Raw genomic sequence first — 8,110 nt, 5'->3', positions numbered from 1 at the left:
ATAGGTGGCCGTTATATCGTCGAATGCTTCGCGGGTGAGCGTGAATGTTCGTGAGGAAAAGAGCGAGCGATCATCACGCGACGTGAATCCGGTCGGAAGCACCGACGCGCCCGCTGCACCGCAGCCCTGCTGTTCCCCGCTCCGCCGAACCGGTCATATCACACCCGGTGGCCGATCCGCAGCCCACCCGCTCCATAAACGACACGTACAAGTGAGAGAGAGAGAGCGAGAGAGAGAGAGAGAGAGAGAGAGAGAGAGAGAGAGAGAGAAACGAATCACGACGGATGAATCAAACCCCCTCACCGAACGGACGAGCGCTGCTCCTCGCGCCCGCCGCGCGCTCCTCTCACGGCGCTGGGAATGAAAGGGTCAGTCGGGAACATCTGATTATGTTCCCTCTTTCTGTTCGGTATCGGGTTCCAGCAGATGGAGGTTCTCTGTCTGTCTGGTTCCGCGTGTTGCTGCGAGGCGAGAAACACTCAAACACTTTATTTTGGCGTTAAAAACCTCACGAATGTCAGAATTCCTCTCATTGGTTTAGATATTATTCCTCCACATGCGTGAGAAACGTGTTCAACATCTGGATAGGCCTGAAGTCTCGTTCTGTGAGCTCAGAACTGGGAGAATTTGGGACTAGATCATATTAGTTTTAGTTTTATTTGATTTAAAATCTAAAAAAACATGTGAGATTTGAAGTGTTTCCAGTAGTTCGCTGTAGAATGATGAATGGTGCTGAAGCTGACGGATGCTGCTGTTGCCAAGGCGACTGTCTCCCTCTTGCGATGGATTCAACATTAGAGATGTTTTCTACTGCACAGCGCCCGAATATTAACCTTCGTTAACATGTCATCAGGAGATGTGCTGGTGCAGCACTTCATAACAGCCTTTACTATAATCAGTCACAGCATTATTGCTCAGATGTCTCAGAATGAGAGACAGCAGGAACGACACTCAGACAGTGTTCCTGCTCCAGCAGACCAAAGGACACACTTTACATTCAGGACGGCAAACACACTGAAGCCGCCAGTGCGGCACAGAGAGGGAGAGATCAAGAAGATTTATGAATTTAGAATACAATGCGGTGACGTCACATGCGCGGAGGAGTCTGATTGGCTGCGGCTGATGGCGCTGCAGCTGATGTGTCTCACATCAGACACACACACACACACACACACACACACACACACACACAATCAAAAGCACTTCAGCATCAGACTGAACAGAACACTCTAAAAAACACTGGGCTAATTTGGGTTGTTTTCAACCCAAGGGCTGGGTAAATATAGGACAGAACACATGTTGGATTAATTTAAATCAGCAAATTGGGTTGTTTATTTAACCCAGCATAATGGGTTGATTAATTTCTACTATAATACTAGCTGAATTTATTATATTTTTACTTCATACATGAATTAATGTAAATACTCCACATAACCACTGGTTTGCATGATAAATCCTTTATTTGCAATCAGATTTAGCATATTTTATAGTGTTTTTAGTACATATTGCCTACATTTAAGCTTGTTTAACAAATATTAGAAGTAAAAATTAAACATTTAGAAGTGTAATCACGTTCGGCGGGGGAACTGATAACTTCAGACCACCTCCTGCATTTCATTCAAAGCCGAAAAATGCTGTAACTGACTCCATAACCTGACCATAAATAATCAGTGTACAATTCTGAGAACATATTGTAACATCCTAAGTGTTTATATTCTGTATCTTTTAGAATAAAATCATAAAATTTTATGCAAGACGTTTCCATCACATGAAAAGACCGACGTGTCACTCGTTTACTCACATCGTGCCCCTGTATGTTGCTTTGCATAAAATTAAACGATATACAGTACAATAACGAATTTTTAGCTAAAATAAAATGTACACAAAGCTGTATTTTACCGAAGACATGCACCACTTTGACAGAGCTCTCTCCTGAAGAGAGTGATAAATAACTCAACCCCTGGGTTACGTCTGACCCAGGATCTGGGTAACGCAAAAACTACCCAAACGCCGGGTTGTTACGTCTGACCCAAGGTCTGGGTAATGCAAAAACTACCCAAACGCCGGGTTGTTACGTCTGACCCAGGGTCTGGGTAATGCAAAAAACTACCCAAACGCCGGGTTGTTACGTCTGACCCAAGGTCTGGGTAATGCAAAAACTACCCAAACGCCGGGTTGTTACGTCTGACCCAGGATCTGGGTAACGCAAAAACTACCCAAACACCGGGTTGTTACGTCTGACCCAAGGTCTGGGTAATGCAAAAACTACCCAAACACCGGGTTGTTACATCTGACCCAGGATCTGGGTAACGCAAAAACTACCCAAACGCCGGATTGTTACGTCTGACCCAGGGTCTGGGTAATGCAAAAAACTACCCAAACGCCGGGTTGTTACGTCTGACCCAAGGTCTGGGTAATGCAAAAACTACCCAAACGCCGGGTTGTTACGTCTGACCCAGGATCTGGGTAACGCAAAAACTACCCAAACACCGGGTTGTTACGTCTGACCCAAGGTCTGGGTAATGCAAAAACTACCCAAACACCGGGTTGTTACGTCTGACCCAGGATCTGGGTAACGCAAAAACTACCCAAACGCCGGGTTGTTACGTCTGACCCAGGATCTGGGTAACGCAAAAACTACCCAAACGCCGGGTTGTTACGTCTGACCCAGGATCTGGGTAACGCAAAAACTACCCAAACGCTGGATTGTTACGTCTGACCCAGGATCTGGGTAACGCAAAAACTACCCAAACGCCGGGTTGTTACGTCTGACCCAGGGTCTGGGTAACGCAAAAACTACCCAAACGCTGGATTGTTACATCTGACCCAGGATCTGGGTAACACAAAAACTACCCAAACGCCGGATTGTTACGTATGACCCAGGATCTGGGTAACGCAAAAACTACCCAAACGCTGGATTGTTACATCTGACCCAGGATCTGGGTAACACAAAAACTACCCAAACGCCGGGTTGTTACAAATGACCCAGGATCTGGGTAACACAAAAACAACCCAAACACCGGGTTGTTACGTCTGACCCAAGATCTGGGTAACGCAAAAACTACCCAAACGCCGGGTTGTTACGTCTGACCCAAGATCTGGGTAACGCAAAAGCTACCCAAACGCCGGGTTGTTACGTCTGACCCAGGGTCTGGGTAACTCAAAAACTACCCAAACGCCGGGTTGTTACGCATGACCCAGGATCTGGGTAACGCAAAAACTACCCAAACGCCGGGTTGTTACGACTGACCCAGGATCTGGGTAACGCAAAAACTACCCAAACACCGGGTTGTTACGTCTGACCCAGGATCTGGGTAACGCAAAAACTACCCAAACGCCGGGTTGTTACGTCTGACCCAGGATCTGGGTAACGCAAAAACTACCCAAACGCCGGGTTGTTACGTCTGACCCAAGGTCTGGGTAATGCAAAAACTACCCAAACGCCGGGTTGTTACGACTGACCCAAGGTCTGGGTAATGCAAAAACTACCCAAACGCCGGGTTGTTACGTCTGACCCAGGGTCTGGGTAATGCAAAAACTACCCAAACGCCGGGTTGTTACGTCTGACCCAGGATCTGGGTAACGCAAAAACTACCCAAACGCCGGGTTGTTACGTCTGACCCAAGGTCTGGGTAATGCAAAAACTACCCAAACACCGGGTTGTTACGTCTGACCCAGGATCTGGGTAACGCAAAAACTACCCAAACGCCGGGTTGTTACGTCTGACCCAGGATCTGGGTAACGCAAAAACTACCCAAACGCCGGGTTGTTACGTCTGACCCAGGATCTGGGTAACGCAAAAACTACCCAAACGCCGGGTTGTTACGTCTGACCCAAGGTCTGGGTAATGCAAAAACTACCCAAACACCGGGTTGTTACGTCTGACCCAGGATCTGGGTAACGCAAAAACTACCCAAACGCCGGATTGTTACGTCTGACCCAGGATCTGGGTAACGCAAAAACTACCCAAACGCCGGGTTGTTACGTCTGACCCAGGGTCTGGGTAACGCAAAAACTACCCAAATGCTGGATTGTTACATCTGACCCAGGATCTGGGTAACACAAAAACTACCCAAACGCCGGATTGTTACGTATGACCCAGGATCTGGGTAACGCAAAAACTACCCAAACGCTGGATTGTTACATCTGACCCAGGATCTAGGTAACACAAAAACTACCCAAACGCCGGGTTGTTACAAATGACCCAGGATCTGGGTAACACAAAAACAACCCAAACACCGGGTTGTTACGTCTGACCCAAGATCTGGGTAACGCAAAAACTACCCAAACGCCGGGTTGTTACGTCTGACCCAAGATCTGGGTAACGCAAAAGCTACCCAAACGCCGGGTTGTTACGTCTGACCCAAGGTCTGGGTAACTCAAAAACTACCCAAACACCGGGTTGTTACGTCTGACCCAGGATCTGGGTAACGCAAAAACTACCCAAACGCTGGGTTGTTACGTCTGACCCAGGATCTGGGTAACGCAAAAACTACCCAAACACCGGGTTGTTACGTCTGACCCAGGATCTGGGTAACGCAAAAACTACCCAAACGCTGGGTTGTTACGTCTGACCCAGGATCTGGGTAACGCAAAAACTACCCAAACGCCGGGTCGTTACGTCTGACCCAGGATCTGGGTAACGCAAAAACTACCCAAACGCCGGATTGTTACGTCTGACCCAGGATCTGGGTAACGCAAAAACTACCCAAACGCCGGGTTGTTACGTCTGACCCAAGGTCTGGGTAATGCAAAAACTACCCAAACGCCGGGTTGTTACGACTGACCCAAGGTCTGGGTAATGCAAAAACTACCCAAACGCCGGGTTGTTACGTCTGACCCAGGGTCTGGGTAACGCAAAAACTACCCAACCGCCGGATTGTTACGTCTGACCCAGGATCTGGGTAACGCAAAAACTACCCAAACGCCAGGTTGTTACGTATGACCCAGGATCTGGGTAACGCAAAAACTACCCAAACGCCGGGTTGTTACGTCTGACCCAGGATCTGGGTAACGCAAAAACTACCCAAACGCCAGGTTGTTACGTATGACCCAGGATCTGGGTAACGCAAAAACTACCCAAACGCCGGGTTGTTACGTCTGACCCAGGGTCTGGGTAACGCAAAAACTACCCAACCGCCGGATTGTTACGTCTGACCCAGGATCTGGGTAACGCAAAAACTACCCAAACGCCAGGTTGTTACGTATGACCCAGGATCTGGGTAACGCAAAAACTACCCAAACGCCGGATTGTTACGTCTGACCCAGGATCTGGGTAACGCAAAAACTACCCAAACGCCAGGTTGTTACGTCTGACCCAGGGTCTGGGTAACGCAAAAACTACCCAACCGCCGGATTGTTACGTCTGACCCAGGATCAGGGTAACGCAAAAACTACCCAACCGCCGGATTGTTACGTCTGACCCAGGATCTGGGTAACGCAAAAACTACCCAAACGCCGGGTTGTTACGTATGACCCAGGATCTGGGTAATGCAAAAACTACCCAAACGCCGGATTGTTACGTCTGACCCAAGGTCTGGGTAATGCAAAAACTACCCAAACACCGGGTTGTTACGTCTGACCCAGGATCTGGGTAACGCAAAAACTACCCAAACGCCGGATTGTTACGTCTGACCCAAGGTCTGGGTAATGCAAAAACTACCCAAACGCCGGGTTGTTACGTCTGACCCAGGAGCTGGGTAACGCAAAAACTACCCAAACGCCGGGTTGTTACGTATGACCCAGGATCAGGGTAACACAAAATCTACCCAAACGCCGGGTTGTTACGTATGACCCAGGATCAGGGTAATGCAAAAACTACCCAAACGCCGGGTTGTTACGTCTGACCCAGGATCAGGGTAACACAAAATCTACCCAAACGCCGGATTGTTACGTCTGACCCAGGATCTGGGTAATGCAAAAACTACCCAAACACCGGGTTGTTACGTCTGACCCAGGATCAGGGTAACGCAAAATCTACCCAAACGCCGGATTGTTACGTCTGACCCTAGGTCTGGGTAATGCAAAAACTACCCAAACGCCGGATTGTTACGTCTGACCCAGGATCTGGGTAACGCATAAACTACCCAAACACTGCAAAAATAACCCACAAAAAAATTACCCTAAAGGCTCAACCCAAGACTTGGGTAGAAAAATAACCCAAGTCTATGCAATGTCTTCACTAATATAGTGAAACAAACATGTGTGTGTGTGTGTGTGTGTGTGTGTGTGTGTGTGTGTGTGTGTGTGTGTGTGTGTGTGTTTCAATCAGAGTATCTGGCAACTCTGACATGCTGGTTTATTTGTTCATTCTGTCCTCCAACACAGTTCGCAGCAGCCATTACATGGATTACAGCAACTGAGCAAACACTGTCTGTCTGCATCTGTTGGTCAGTGTTTCTGTGCTCAAATGGTCATTTTCAAGTATTTCTGTAGCTCAGATTGTGGCACTGTCATGGTTTGATTCCTTCCAGGTAATGCATGAACTGATCAAATGTGATCTTTGAATGAAATGTAAGTCACTTTTGATAAAAGCATCTGCCAAATGCAAAATGAATATGACAGCTCCACACACACACACACACACACTGCATTCTACAGCAGTCAGCTGAACATGTGAGGGATGCTATAACTCAGGTGTGTGTGTGTGTGTGTGTTCGTGTGTGTGTGTGTCTGTGTGTGTGAGTGTGTGTGTGTGTGAGTGTGTGAGTGTGTGTGTGTGTGTGTGTGTGTGTTTGCTCTGAATGGAGTCGTGGGAAGTTGACAGCAGCATGCAGCTACAGATGTGCTGACTGCCCAGTTTCCATGGGAACATCTTCATCTTTGCGGCATTCATTCATTCAGTCTCATCGGCTCAGACGTGTGTGTGTGTGTGTGTGTGTGTCTCCTCCACCTGTCTGCTGCATGTCACGCCTGTTCACATGAACTCAGCAGCTTTTACTGTGTGTGCAATGCATGACCGAAATGAATCAAGACTAATTAATTTGTAAACCCAATATTATCAGTCTTCATTCTTAAAGACAGCATGAAATGGAAATTGCGCTCATCCTTTCTTCTCTATAGTGTCGTATATCCAAATGAAACGCTTCTGGAACAAGAACAAATGAAGGGCGGGGCTTGATTGTGATTGGATGGTTGTGGTTTGCTATTGGTGGATCTCATGTGAGTGACAGGTTGCCCCGCCCTCATCATCAGAGAAGAGATGCTGCAAGAGGAAGGAGAAGATATAGAGTGGTAGAACTATGATGTAATTTTGTAGACCAGTCAGCAGTCAGCATCACACGGGTTCCCTCAACGAAATCCCAATAGGATTTTTCCATGGGCTTTTGGATTATCACATAAAACAAGTTCTGTGATCAACAAAGGTTTATGATACTTACACGTTTTGTCCATCAAGATAATTTTCACAGATGATCACAACTTTTATGAATTTTGAAGCCTAAATGCAGTCACCAGAAGTGAAAAGCTAAAGGTAGGCTATAAACGGACTGCACAGTCGCTTCAACATCACCATCACTAACTTCCGAAAACTCTTTAAGTCTTTCAGTTTGAGTTAGAATAGTTTATAAGAGCACAATTATAAGGAAGGAACAGTGGTGAACCGGAGACAGGGTCATGGGTGGCGGCCGAGGCTCATTGAAGGCTGGCCCGTGTGGTCCAATCAGACGAGCTCCTGTAGCTCAAACTGCTCCAGAAGTTAATGCTGGTTCTGATAGAAAGGTGTCAGAATACACAGAGCATCAGTTTGTTGCGTATGGAGCTGCAGACCAGTCAGGGTGCCTATGCTGACTGTGACACGTACCACCTACCTAAGCATTGTTCAGACCATGTACAGCCTTTCATGGAAATGGTATTCCCTGGTGGCTGTGGCTCTTTCAGCAGGATAATGCACAAAATGGTTCAGGAATGGTTTGAGGAGCACAACAATGAGTTTGAGGTGTTGACTCGGCCTCCAAATTCCCCGGATCTCAATCCAGTCGAGCATCTGTGGGATGTGCTGAACAAACAAGTCCGATCCATGGAGGATCCACCTCACAACTTACAGGACTTAAAGGATCTGCTGCTAACATCTTGGTGCAGATCCCACAGCACACCTTCAGGGGTCTAGAGG

Source organism: Chanodichthys erythropterus, chromosome 21 (assembly GCF_024489055.1).
Source record: "Chanodichthys erythropterus isolate Z2021 chromosome 21, ASM2448905v1, whole genome shotgun sequence".
NCBI lineage: Eukaryota > Metazoa > Chordata > Actinopteri > Cypriniformes > Xenocyprididae > Chanodichthys > Chanodichthys erythropterus.
This window is presented reverse-complemented; position numbering follows the sequence as displayed.